Below are 15,128 nucleotides of genomic sequence, written 5' to 3'. Positions count from 1 at the left end.
CTGCCGATGCTGAGTATGTTGCTGCTACTTCATGTTGTGCTCAATTGCTGTGGATCAAACAGTAATTAATGGATTTTGGAATCGATGTTGGTTGCATCCCTATTTTTTGTGAAAACACTAGTGCCATTAGTATGACAAAGAACTCGGTTCATCATAAGAGAACTAAGCACATAGATGTTAGGCACCATTTTTTGAGGAACAACTATGAGAAAGGCTTGATCACTGTGGAGTTTTGTGCTACTGATAAGCAAATTGCTGACATCTTCGCAAAAGCCTTAAGCAGAGATCATTTTGAGAGGAACAGGTTGGAATTAAGGATGATTAAGTTCACCTAAAGGACCAGTTCAATGCTAATCGGAAAAATAAATTAATGAACTTTTTTTTTGGTTAGAAAGTCTGTAAATTGTACATAAGTAGACTAAATCTTGCTCAGTCTCATACTTTCAATAGTATACTCTTGTGCCATGTATTAAAATGACTCATTAATCTCTAATGATATTTTCTCTATTTTTGCAAATTTGGACTTACACAAGAGAATTATCAGTGAAGAACCTGGTTCATCAAGATAACACAATATATTTTCTACACTATGCATATTTTCAAATAATAATATTTGAATCATTAGCAGAGTCCTACCCAAGCTAAATTTCTTTTGAACTTATCCAATAAGTGAACCAGTTCTATTCAAAGACTCCAGTCCAAATTAACTCACCTAGATTCTAGGGACGCCTTAACAGTCTTTTCAAAACTGAAATTTCAGTTTAATTAGACTTCTATTTGACGGCTAAACCTGCCGTTACTCATTAATTACACCCTTCCTTTAAATCATTCATCATCATCCCTCCCATTCTCGCATAAATTTCCAAAAACCGTCAAAATTTCTCTCTTCTCTCTTCTTCCAAATTCAACCTACTCATCTCCTTCATCACAGAATCAAGAAAAATGACTAACCCTCAAGATAACTCTGGTACACCCCCACCATGTTCCTCATCTTCTACTACCCCTCAACCTAGGAACGACGAGTAAAATTGCTTGCTCGAAAACTGTGGCTAGAGGTGATCTTTTAAGAAAACTCAACGCACAGTTACAGCCAAGTCAAGCCCATGAACCCCAAAACTCTGACGACTCTTTCAAGTCTGCAACTGAGGGGGAAGGAACTGGGTCTTCTGATTCTGAACAGGTAACTTCTGGAATAAATACTACGAATGAGGTTATTTCTGTGTTAGTTGAAAATCTGGAGAATAGGTTTGGTTTAGTTGGATCTGTAGTGGATGTGGAAACTACTGATTCCAGAAGGAAATGAGGTAAAAATAAAAGAGAAAAAAGAAAAAGAGAGTGAGGGTGTGCGATGTTATGAGAGGGGGAAATGGAAAGAAGTGGCTGATTCTTCACCTACTTCTGAAACTGATAGGATGGCTATCTGTGGAGCAGAGCCAGAAAAGGTGGAGGAAGGTGGCAAGAAAACAAGGGGAAGTGGATCAGGAGAAGCTGCTAAAGGGCTGGTTAATCTTGGAAAACATACAGATGAACCTGGTTCATCCGTTGAAGAAACCCTAGCAGATCTTTTGAAAAAGGTAGGTGACAGTTATGACCCCATGAAAAAGAGAACTCCTAAAACAAAGACCCCTGGCACAGCAAGAGCCAACAAGAAAAGGAAGGCTGCTCCTTCTGACACTACTGAAATTCCTCTCCCAAGAGAAAGAGCCACGAGGAGCAAGCTAAAGCAAAGTGAGGAGGAGTTGCAGAAAGCCTTTGAAGAAAGTAAGAAAAAAAGGATAGATAAAGGGAAAGAAAAAGTGGGAGAGCCTGTTGAGACCGTTGATGTGGATGAGATGGACCTGGTCCATCAAGGTGAAAAAGTGACTGCTGGGATGGAGGTTCAGACCCCCAAGCCCAAGAAAGCCAAGACTTCTTCTAAGAAGTCTACATCTGTATCTAAGTCTGCTGAACCATCTACCCTGGCAAAGAGGACCAAGTCTGCAGTGAAACCTAAACAAGTAAACAATTGCTGAAGAAGAGGATTCGAGTCAAGAAGAGGAGGATGGATCAGACAGTGAAGTGGACAAGCTGGCCAAGTTTGGCAAAAGGACTATCTTGAAGGGTAGACTCCTAAAGGATCTGGAGGAAGAAGGGATGGTGTTGCTGCTGGAAAAGCTAGAGGTGCAAAGGTGGAAGGACATGGTCCTTCAAATGGATGGCAGATTGGCTAGGGATGAAGTAGTTGAGTTTATGGCAAATGCTGCTATGCAGAATGGAAGAGTTACCAGCTTGGTGAAAGGGGTGCAAATCTCTTTTGATATGAAAGAGTTGGGTGAAATTCTAGGTGTACCTGCTGAGGGGTACAATGATTACACAAGGCTTAAGTGGCCAAGCCTAGAAAATCTTCCGACTGCCCTTGCCATCACTAGAAAATTCAGTGATCATGAACAGGAAAGTGAGCCCAAGACTGTATACAAAAGTGCAATGAATCCTTCCCACAAGGTGTTGTTTGAATTTGTCATTAAATGTGCCTGCCTAGGCAGGAGAGGAGGCACATTGCTAACTTCATGGACTTAGTTCTGATGGAGTGTCTAGACAGTGGGAAGCAGATAAATTGGCCTCGATTTATAGTCGAGCTCCTTGATAGGGTTATCAATGGTACCAAGTCTCATGCTATTCCCTATGGGTTCATTCTTACTACTGTGCTTGCTCATTTTAAGGTGCCTTTGAAGAAGTGAGAGCTATCTACAAGTGAAGATCATTTTTGAGCAAAAACTTTAATTGCTTGTGACTATGAGGTTCTTGCCGCTCCTAATGAACCTGGTTCATCTAAAAAGACACCAATCAATAGCAAGGTCAGAGTCTTGGTACATGAGAGTGAGGCAATGGATGCTGAGATAGCAAGGCTGAAGACACTTGAGGTAGAATCTGAGAGAGATGTTCTCAGAACTGAACTTGCAAGGGAAAAGGAGAAGAATGATGGAATTCTTCACGACATTCTGAAACATCTCCAAGCAAATAACCCAGCCCCTACCTCTTCCAAGCCTTAAATCCTAGCCTAGTGTAGTTCCTTCAGTGACCCAATTTGGGATGTTTCTTTTGTTGCTGTTTGCTCATGTTTTCAGTGTTTTTATTTTCTTTTATGCATTGTGGTAGAATCATATCAACTTTCAATGTAATCAATGAAATCTGTTGGTTTTGCTCTAACTGTTGTTTTTATTTCTTTGATGGTTGAAATTCTTAGCTTGATCAATGATGATTAATCCATGATTGCATTTGGGATAGCCCCAATGGCCATGAGTAAGCTTTATAATCTGGGTTCTGCACATTTTTATGCAACTTTTCGATGATGCCAAAAGGGGGAAAATAAATAGATTGTGCTTTATACTTATACAAGTGATGTTTAGCTTTGAACAAGTGATATTTATAACCTAATGAACCTGGTCCTTGATGATAAGTGATAAAAAGGAAAGATGCTTCTAATATTGTGTTGATGTTGAGATGAGTTTAAACAGGGCCTACGTGTATAAAAAGCATAGAGTTTGTCATCATCAAAAAGGGGAAATTTGTTGGCCCAAGTACAAAGGAACTCAGGCATGAACCAGAGCTATCTCTTGTGAGCACAGATACAGACAGATTTGATCATGTGGGATGCACGTGAAGGAGATAAACCTAACTTGACAGAATTGATATCTCCTAATCCTGATCGAAAAGGTTGCATAAGTATAAGGAGAAGGACTCCTTACTCAAAGAGAACACTGTTCAACATAGGAAAGGAGTTAGAGGTTGAGATCAACTAGAACTCTTCCGCCAAGGAAGACTAGCATCATAATTCTAGTTAATCTTTACTTACTAACTCTATAAATATTAGTGTTGTTATCTTTTACAGGAAATGCACAATCGCAGAAGTTAAACGTGAATTGAGAGCAAAATAGCAAGGCAATTTCGCAAGCAGTTCGTGTGTGCTTCAAGTGTGCAAACCTGAAGCTACCTGAACCAGATAGAAGAACTAGTTCCAAGTGTCTGTCTTTTATCCTAGTTCAGTTGTAGTAGGTGTTTTTATATTGTACCTTTCAGCTTTATCTAGAGGCAATTGTAATAGGTACTCAGAGTATTCAAGTTAGAGTTAACTTGAAGTTGTTGCAACAGTTAGAGGTTATGTGCTACAACGGGATTAGAGTTAGTCCTAGGTTTACAAAAGAGTTTTTGTAAATGCAATTTTTGGCTCAGTGATTTTAGTGGAGAGTTTGGGAAAATCCTACTGGAAAGTAGGTCGTGGTTTTTTCACCTTTTGAGCCAGGTGTTTTTCACGTAAAATACTTGTGTTCTTTACTTTCCGCATTTACTATTTCTGTAATAGTAGGTTAAGGAACACTTAGAAGAACCAGGTCCTTCCATAATCAGTTTAAGCAAAAAAATGAACACCACACAAATAACCCCCCTCCTATGTCGTATTGAAGTATAAAACATCAAATTTTAAAATATAATAAATTTAATACTAAATAACGTTAAAGGTTGATCATAAAATTTATATCGTGGACCCGCTACTACAGAGAGTATAGAATGGACGAGAGCTTGTAAACTTAGGGACAGCCTGGGGCGATGCGGTTGCAGGACAGTGCGGGTTAGAGATCGTGTGGAGCGGGTGCACATGAATGCGGGGCGGGTTTGAACATTCTCTTAAAAATTAAAAGTGGTTGGGGGACGGTGCGAGTTGATAATCATGTGAGGCAGGTTCGTCAGTTTCAAGCAAATTTGCCACTAACTATATAAACTGTTGGAGCTTTTTTTTTATACTTTTCCCTAAAAGTAGATTTTGGATGTCTAATATTTTAAGGTTGTGGTTATTAAGGAAAAAACTGATTCTTCCTTTCCTTTTTTTTTCTTTTCTCATTTATGTTTTTTCCCCTTTTTCTTTTTGAAATAAATCTGCTCATGTTAAATAAAATAACAACGAGGAGAAACAAAGTCAATCCAGTAAATAAATAATAATATATAATTAATAGAGCTAAAATATGTTTTTAACAAATGAGAAGATTTGAACTTCAGTAAAATAAAGTTACATATAACAAAAAAATTCAGACGAACTTGTTCACAAAACAAAGAAGAAAACGGAAGTGTTTAGTTAGGTGGCGCGAGGCGAGTTCACGTGGGGCAGAGCGGGACGGGTTGAAAACAAAAAAAATTATTATGCAATGCGAGGCGATGCGGGTTAAACCCGCCCCGCCCGCTGCTATCTCTACAGTTGTAATAACGCTAACATATGAGATGATACAAGGGAAATTAGTTAATTATTTATCCTCCTTATTGAATATTGGTTTCACCTTTTCGTTTTGAATAGTTGACAGCAGGGGCGGACCTACGTTGTAGGTAGGGGTCACCAGAACCCATTAGCCTCCGCCAAAACACTGTATATGTATCTTGTATACGTATATATATACACTGGCCCCCCTACAAAAATAGCTTGGTGCCCCTTTATTAACATTGGATGGTAAATTTGGCAAATTGGATATTTTAACTCCCTTACTGTAGTTGTTGACCCGGCATCGAAACTCAGCTCTTGCGTTTAGATATTTCCTTCCATTTTATTAAATTTAATGACATTTATACTTTGCTTGGTAGCCAGCTGGTTTCTGTTTTTTTTATCTTCTTACAATTATATTTTTTAGTACTTGTACATAATAGTTAATTTAATTAATTTTATTCTTTTTCAAATCCCCCTCTCAAAATCAAAATCCCCAAAATGTAGCTGCTCTCTGTTGATACCTAATTTTTCCCTATATATTTTAAATATATAAAATACCTTCAAAATAACATATATATGCATATATAAGCATGTCAAGGTTTCTATTATTTTTTTCATAATTTTAAGGATTTTAAATTGATTTATTTTCTCCCTTTTTATCTATAAAATCCCCAATAATTATTTTCAAAATTATTATTTTGATAATTCATCTATTGGATTTCTATATTTATGCCAAAATATGGCTAAGGTAATTTTTACATATTTTTATAATTAAATTTAGTATTTTTAAAGCTAAATTGCACATAATTGCAATATTGGCCCTTTTCAGATTTAATTATGTTTTATATGCATATAATTGGATCCTGTATTTTTAAATTGCTAATTTTGTATAATAAATTATTTTAGCATTTTTTTTTAGAAATTATCTACTATTTTTTAGAAATTAAATGGGAAAAATGGCTATTTAACTTATAGCTAAAATTGGCTTTCAATTCTAGCCTAAATCAAACGGACCCCCAACCGAATTAAAAGACCCACCGGACCCAAGCCCAAAACCCAAGCCATACCCGACCCACCTACCCCGTTCAATCTTGACCGTTGGTCATTCAGATCAACGATCCCCATTCCTCCTTCCTAAATTAAACCCAAAAGACTACCCCCCCTCATCTCTCATTTCCCCCTCTCATTCTCTCTCAAACGGTCTCTCATCTCTCTCTGTATCTCTGGTTCTCTCTAGAACCTTCTCCTCTCCCCTCCTCTACGATGAACCTCATCCACCTTCTCTGGTCATCTCCTTGCCTGAATTCATGGTGGCCTCGCCACCTACCAGCCTTATGGCTCCCTCTTGAACGTGTGTCATCGTTTTGAGGCCTTCAAGTGAACCAGAGGCGGTTCACTCGCCTCCCATGGTTTCTCATGCCGTTTTCCGGCCATCCATGGCCGTTCGAGTAAGATCTATGACTTTTTCGGCTAAAACCGGTAACTTTTCAAGGTTTTCTCACCTTCTCTGGGTTCTCTTAAACCTTAACTTTAAAGATTTTCCGATTTCTTTTAGATCCGTTTTATATCTGTGTATATTATGAGCTTTTAAGTGTTTTCCTCATAGGTTTTTCCCGATTTTTCCAAAATGACTCTTCGTCTTCAAGACTAGGGTTTCTTAACCTCTTTTAAATGATTTCTCCTCTGAGTTTCAGTACTACCATATGATTCTACTATGTTTAAACGGTTTATTTATGTTTTTCTTCTACCTGATTCGTCACGTTGAAAACCCTAATTATTTTGGTTTTTATCCGGGGTTCTGGAACTATCTTTGCTTTTGTGATTTGGATGTATACCCGTTTCGATTGATTTTTTTATGGTGAGACCTTTTTCTTTGTTTATCTTGACCGACTCGAAGTTCTTACCACTTTTTAACTCAACTCTGTTAAAACCCTAATCTCTTAAAGATTTTATTCACTTGCTACTATGAGCTTTAAAGACCTTTTTTACCTATTTGTGTGTGTTAGATTGGTTTCTCCACTCTGGTTCTATGTGTTAGCTGTAACTGCTTGACTTTGTTAAAGTCTCTGTTGACCACCATGCTTCTAATGGATTCCTTTTTCTAATGATTCCTTAGCCTACTCGTGTCACTTCTGTATAATTGTGCTCATCTAGTTTATTCCTCTATCGATATGGCTGACCTTGCATGTCTGATACACCTGTTCATTCTTCTCTATTTATATGTCAAAGTACAAATCATGATTCCCTCTTGATTGATCCTGATTTCGTTAAATTACGGTTTGATTGCAAGGTTTTCTTATGAACCCCTAAAATTTTACTCGTCTGTTTAAGTTGATTGATTCCATTCCCTTATTTGCTGTGGTACTTCATCCTTGCTGAATCCTTTCCTCAAATTAGTGTATTCTGTACTTAGACTCAATCATATGCTCTATACTTTTACTACCCCTTATATGGTAAAAACCAATCTTTCTCAACTGATTTTCTTTCCTTAGTTATCCCTGTTAGTATCCGTTTAAGTTGTAATTCCTTGATTAAAGGAAGTACTTGTATTAATTGAATTCTAATTATAATTACTTCCATAATTGTGCTAAACCTTTACTTGTTACCTTATTTTCTACCTATTTTCAAAGTTATAAATATCCTAAGTCTTTCATTAACAAAACATGAACTTGGAATTTCGAAAAACCCCTCTCTTACTTAAAGAAAATTCTGTGTTCTTCTATTACTATTGGTCGGCTGCAAGCCAAGGCTAATCATCTACAAACCTTGGTTCTTTCACTTTGTTTACATCTACCTTCACTGGTATGTCCTAGTTTAATTTAAAGCCTCAACAACAACATGTTTCTATTCCCGCTTCAGTTTCTTTTATTTCTGGCCTGCTTTTACTTATGGTCCTGTTGTATCTAAGCATGTTGATGTGATTCCCCTCCCTTTAAATTCATGTGATTCAAGCATGCCTGGACGATTTTATTCTTTTACCTACTCTGCACTTACCATTTTGTGAATCCCAAACCCCTTATCCCTCCTCTATGTGTTTCATGACTGGTTTGTGATTATGCCAGTGACCAACTATCTCTGAGCATGTCCCTACCAGTCCTAATATTCTGCTGAGGTTAGGTGTTTGTAGTCAAATATATATGTATCCCCAATCCCCTTTTACCCCAGGTGTGATTATTGAATCCATTCACTTGCTATGTATGGTCTTACCCTGAAATGTTTGGACTCTGTCTTACTAATGCAACCGCTTTCAACCATTCCTGTTACTGAATGCTTTCAAAAAGGACCTCTCACTCCACTTTTTTTAAAACACACTCTGTTCAAATATGTGTCCTGCACTTTCACTATACTCCTAGAACACTAGGTTCTGCCCCTTTTGTGTGAGCCTTGCCTTGGGACCCTTAAGTTCTCTCTGAACTTGGACACATGAAAGCTGGTGTTGACACCCAATTTTTCCCTATGTATTTTTTATACTCAAAATACATCCAAAATAGCATGTGTATGCATATATAAGCATACCCAAGAGTCTTGGTATTTTTTTCCTAATTTTTAAGATTTTAAAATTGTCTATTTCTAGCAGTACAAAATCCAATAATTATTCCCAAATCATCATTCTGGGGAATAATTTATTTCTACTCTCATATTTACACCAAAATATAATTAAGGTAATTTTTGTATATTTTTACAAATTTATTTGGTATTTTTAAATCTAAATTGCATATAATCGCAATTATAGCCTATTTTACGATTAATATCATTTTACAATTCTAAAATTATTTCCAGTGCTTTTAGATTAATATTTATACATTATTAATTAGCTCAGTGCTTTTAATTTATTTTAAAATCATTATTATTATTTTATAAAAAATAAAAAGGGGAAAATTGTCTATTTAACATCTAGCCCGTTTCTATTTCAATTATAGCCTCATTTCCTTTCAATTCTAACCTCAATTTAACCCCCAATGGCCAATTGCGCCCCAAATCAAAATAACTCAATTCCATTTTTAACCCGCCCCTGACCCGATTTTAAACCCACCCGGCTTCCCTTTAAATCCAGGTCGTTGATCATTTTGATCAACAACCGATATTCTTTCTTTCCTTTTTAATTCCCTAACCCACCTAACCCTAATCCATTCTATCAGATACGCCGCCTTTGAACTCTTCATATCTCAAACTCTTTCTAGCCCACTCCGAAACCCTAATCATCTCCCACTTGTTTATACCATGTTTCCACCGGAATCCATGGCATTCCAAGCCACGGGTGGCCTGTGCTCACTCTCTCTCACCGTTAAACCTAAGCTACTTGAAGTTTGGGGGCCCGACCTCAATGTCTCTCTTTAGATCTTTCTCAGATCTGTTGATCTATGGCCTTTCCGGCCATTATTTCGGTGTGTTCAAGCAATATGAGTCTTTTCGACTCACGATCCGACTTTCCACAAGACCTTTCTCATTCTAGGGTTTTCTCTGCAACTCTAAGCTGTATGAGGTTCTGTACTTGCTTATTTCTTTTAGATCTGTGACATGCCTGAGCATTATTTGACGTTTCAAAGGTTTTTCCCAAATTTCCTCTTTAAAATCGTTCAATCTCAATTTTAGGGTTTCTGAAAAGGGTTTCTTCAAATAATTTTATGATCTTTCCTGTTCTTTCTTTATGTGTGTTTATGCTCGTATGTTTTCTTCTTATTGTGCATGAGTTTGCTCTCTTGTTTCTTTCTTTTTATTATTATGCAAGACTCTTCTATTTTTTCTGCTGTTATCCTTATGCTCGCATGTTAATTTGTGTTGTTTTCCTCACTCTTTGCTATATGTGTTTATGTTTGAATCCTGGATTTTGGTCGTTTTACTAAGTTTTGTTTGTATATTTTTCCTGCTGTTGTTTAAAAAACTCGCATCATCTCTTTCTTCTGAGCTTGTTTGTGTATGTTTGCCTCTCATAAGTCTGTGAAAGAGATTTCTAAGCCTCTTTCAAAGACATTATTTTCTCACCTTTGATTCTATTCGAAACCCTAGGTTTTGGGGTTTCTTTGACAAGTGGTACTAGGGTTCTGCTTTGGGACCCTAGGCTTTCAGACTCACTGTGAGTTTGTAATTAAGCTTGAATCTCTTTGCTTGTGACTCTGAGACGTTCAGTGTTAAACTCTTTTTCTAAATAACCTAACGCCTCTTTTCGTTTGATCTGTGTGCTTATATATATGAGAAATTTCTCTTTCAAAAGGTTTCTTTTATCAACTAAGTGATTGATTCTGAAATCCCTTTAATAAGGCTAATGATTTGCCACTGATTTTCCTTCGATTGAACCTCCTTTACCTTTCTTGACTTGGTTCATTCAATTGAACTTGCAATTTTTGGTTTCCTGGCTGTTTAATTGATTCCCTTGCCATATTTGGCACAAACCGTGTACCATTGAATGATTCCTTAAATAACTTCTATGTATTTACCCCTTTTGTGCTACTTTGAAAGGTTTTAGTAAAAATTTCTTTCCTTAACTAACTTCTACTCGTTGGAATCAGAATCCCTTAACCAAATGGAGACTGATTCCAATGATTTCTTTACCTTTCTTACTGGTTCTCTTTGCACTATAAAAGGGGGTGCACTTCTGCACTTTAACAAGACCTAACTTTACATCCACACTCCCAATCAAATACTTCGCATCTATACTTCAAGTTCAATACCTCGAACTTCTTACTTTCAACTCACACATTTACCTTACTAATTTGAATTCAATACTCTGCATTGCTTGAGACCTTTTGGAACTGTTGTGCTTGCAACTTGGTTTTTCAAAGACTAGTGTTTTCTTACTTGTTTTCCTTTGAAACTGATATGTTTTTCATTTAATTTTCTGCCTCACTCCTATGTGTTTACTTCACAGTTTCAGCATCCTTGTTTACTTTACTGCTTATGTTCAGTGATTTGTGCTAATTATGCTCCTTCCTTGCCTTTTCTATTGTGAATCCCTACCCCTACTCCCTTCTATGTGTTTGAGTTAAGGTTCTTGGCCTAGCAGTACCCTAATTGCTGTCCAGGCTATAACCTGATCCACAATGGATCCTAACTCTTAAGTTTGGCTAACAGGTTGGTCAGGGGTGTGCCAGCATCCTAATTGCTGGGCATGACCACCAGCCTGCCATGGCTCTTCCCCTAGAAACTTACACTTATTCTTAGACCCTTAAGTTCTGCCCCTCTCTTATGAGCCTTGCTTTGGGACCTTGAGTTCCCTCTGAACTTGGACATATGAGGGCTGGCATTTCCACACTGCACTATGATCTTAATTCTGCAATGTGTTTGGGGTGTAAGCACTGCCCAGAGCCCCTTTGAGACTCTTGGGAACTTTGACACATCCCAAATATGAGAAAGGCTTATGGAAATCTGATCTTGGAAGTTGGTTTATCTCATATTGTTGGACTTTGAATTCTGAATTAGGCTGTTTAGATGTAGCTGGAGCTTCTGATGTAACTTTTCTTTTCTTTCTGATTCATTTGGGTCTGTAATAATTTGTAATAACAATTGGGGATGGCTAGTGAAAAGGGATGGGGATGAATGCATGCCAAGGGTAGAAAACCTGCCTATAGGTTATTTACAATTTCCGCATTCTACATTTTAAACTCATGCCTATAAATTCTGCATCTTAGAAATCATGTCTATAAGTTCTGCATATAGAAATCATGACTTTAGGTTTCTGCACATCTGCATTGTAGAAATTATGTCTATAAGTCCTGTACTTCTGCATCTTAGAAATTATGTCTATAAGTTCTGCATATAGAAATTATGGCTTTAGGTTTCTGCACTTCTGCATATGCATGCCATTAGGCAAACAATCATAGGTTAATAAATAACCAACTTCACTCTAGATACTATGCCCATAGGACTCTTGCATTTATGTATTGGTTTAAAACCAATTACGCTTAGAAATCATGCCTGTAGGAATAATCAACTAAACCAGCTTCGTCTATTTCATCTACGAGTCTAAAATCAGTCATAAGGTCGTCAAAATCTGCAGATTTCGTTTATATAACCAGCAACCTTTTCCCTAAAATCAGTACGCTCTATTAGATGTCATGCCTATAGGCATCACTTAGGCAAACTATTAGGTAATTAATTGCGTCAATTCTAATAAACTACATCAAGACAAGGCCTAATTCGGACTCCTTATCTGAAAATATGTAATAAATCAGCCACCCCTTTATACGTTTTAATTAAAGACCTAACCAGTACTTGAAGTCATGCTATATTTGCTCTTTTAAGTGAGGAGGCCTATTTGAGCCTTAATCGCTATGTGTTCTTCCCCTAACTGCTTATGTGTTTTTGCTTGTCGCCTTAGACTTTTTATCCTTTTAAACTCTGAAAAGCCCTAATTCCCTTCCCTTTTAGGATTAGTAGTCTCAATGCCTCCGAGACTGATAGGATCGGGACGGGTAATAGCATGCAATAAGTAACGAACCATTCCGCGCATTAACACCTTAAACGGGGTGGGAAAGGGTAGACATGGAGATGATGATCACGTGTTAACACCACGCGTATAATTGGTTATTGGGTGTTGCGTGGATGATCCATGTTCTTTATAAACCTAGGATCCCCCTCCCTCCATGTGTTTACGTCAGTTTTCCAGTTCTTTAAACTTTGGATTTCACTTTAATTCAAACCTCTTTGGAATTTCCAGCACGATTTTCATTTTTTAAACTTCCGCCAATCTTACTTCTTTGTATGATTATTTGCATTCGTTACTTGACCCTCATTTTTCTGCATTTATACATTCTTTTAAACGAACATGAAACCATCTATTCCCTAACTTCAGCATGCTTATTTAACCTTTATATAATCCTACTTGTAATCATTATGTGAAGTCGTCTTGTATGTTTATTCGCTTTAAAGTCACAAATTGTAGCATGGCCGGGAACCATAATAGTGGATCTTGGGGGGTGCCTAACACCTTCCCCCTGGGATAATTTCAAGCCCTTACCTGTTCTCTGGTTATTTTTTTTTTACTCCTTGGTGTCCTAATGCACTCAATCATTTGGTGCGACTCTTCTAAATCTCAAAATCCAAATTCCCAAAAGGAATAGAGTTGTCCGCCCAAAATGTCGTAAACCCGATTTCGCCTTTAGAAAAAGGGGGCATCGACAGCATGGCGACTCTGCTGGGGACTTCTTTAAGGCTTTTACCATTTCATGCTATTTGTGACTTCATGCTCCTTTACATGTTTTTACTTGTTTTTAAGTATTTATTCTTTCTTCTACTGCGAAACTAACTTGATTCTTTGTTTCTTTCTTTAATGCTTTCTTTTACCGCTTTCCTTCAATACTGTTGTAATTACGAGCAATTATTATAATCATTACTTTATAAACGTGAAAGTACATGACAATTTGTTAATTATTGTATTGCATTTTTTCAACATCATATTCCACTCGTGCCAAGCAAAAGACCTTAGCAACGCTTATAATGAGTGGTTGCGCCCTTCCGATATTATCACCCCCTAAATCCGGCAAAGTCATATTTGCGGTAAAACCAGTCGATCAACGGTGTAGTCGACGGTTCCGCGGCTTTCCCTCTTGAGTTGTCCGCTCAAGAGTACCAGTCTAAAGCCACATAGAAACCCTACTCTATTTAATTGTGCATGCATCATGGTCAAACCTAGCCGAGTCAGTTATGTTGTCCGCATAATGACTCTTTAAGATAGCCTTATCCAAAGCCCACTGGGTTTCCTTGAGACCCAAATGGACCTTACCACGTTCTGTGCATTCATTTGGAGAACTAAATGCTTCTTATGCTAATTATTGATATTAAATAGTCGAGTCCGGTGGGGGAAGGGGCCTAACCTTTTGTTTTGCAGAAATGAGGCACGAAATCCCCAGATTCGGCATAGTCACCAACATCCACCCCAAATTGCTAAGCTGGTGGAAGGATCTCCATTCCAGCGATCAAACTCTTGTCCAGAAGTATCTAGGAAACATGCCTTCTCTCCTAGACATTCAACCCAACAACAAAATCATAGAAGCTGCAACTTTGTGTGGGACTGTGATAGATCGATATTCCGCTTCGGAGACATTGAGATAACACCTTTGCTTGAGGAGATAGGAGGACTGGTTGGGATACCATGGGAAACTCCGGGTTTGCTAATGCCGGAAAATCGTAAGGGTAGGGGTTTTCTTAAGATGATGGGTCTAAAGAAGAATCCTGACTTGACATGTTTGGAGAAGTCTTACATTCCCTTTGACCATCTGTATGAAAGGTACGGCCATAGCAAATCATACCGTACCTATCCGGACGAGTTCGCCATCACTTCATTGGGGCACGTACACCGAAGGGTATTTGTGTTTATGTTCTGTTTCTTGGGGATGATAGTTTTACCGACAAAGAAAGCAAGAATCCATACCAGACTGGCCATGGTCACCAAGACCTTGATGGAAGGAATTAACAGATAGCCATTCAGCCTTGTGCCAATGATAGTTGCAGAGATATACCGAGCCCTAGAAAGATGTCAACAAGAGGCCAAACATTTCAAGGGATGTAATTTGCTGCTCCAGTTATGGCTTATGGAGCATCTCCAAAGGGGTGAGTACCGGCAGGAAATCCATCGTAGAGATTGGGATGATCATATCGCTTTTCATCACCCAAAGCGGATGAATTATATGCCCAACATGTTCGCCCAACCAGAGAATGCTAGAGAGTGGGTCGATCTCTTCGACAATCTTACTGAAGACCGGGTGCAATGGATGTTTGAGTGGTTCCCTACTGAAGAATTCATCATACGGTCTAGGGATACTCCGTTTCTGATACTGATTGGTTTAAGAGGAACCTACCCATATGTCCCTATTCGGGTAATGAGACAGGCAGGTAAAAGACAGGTTATACCAACGGTAGTCAAGATGAGCCACTTTCGAGCCGACTTCCAGGATCGACACAGCCCCGT

This window comes from Nicotiana attenuata, chromosome 8 (genome assembly GCF_001879085.1).
Source record: "Nicotiana attenuata strain UT chromosome 8, NIATTr2, whole genome shotgun sequence".
NCBI lineage: Eukaryota > Viridiplantae > Streptophyta > Magnoliopsida > Solanales > Solanaceae > Nicotiana > Nicotiana attenuata.
This window is presented reverse-complemented; position numbering follows the sequence as displayed.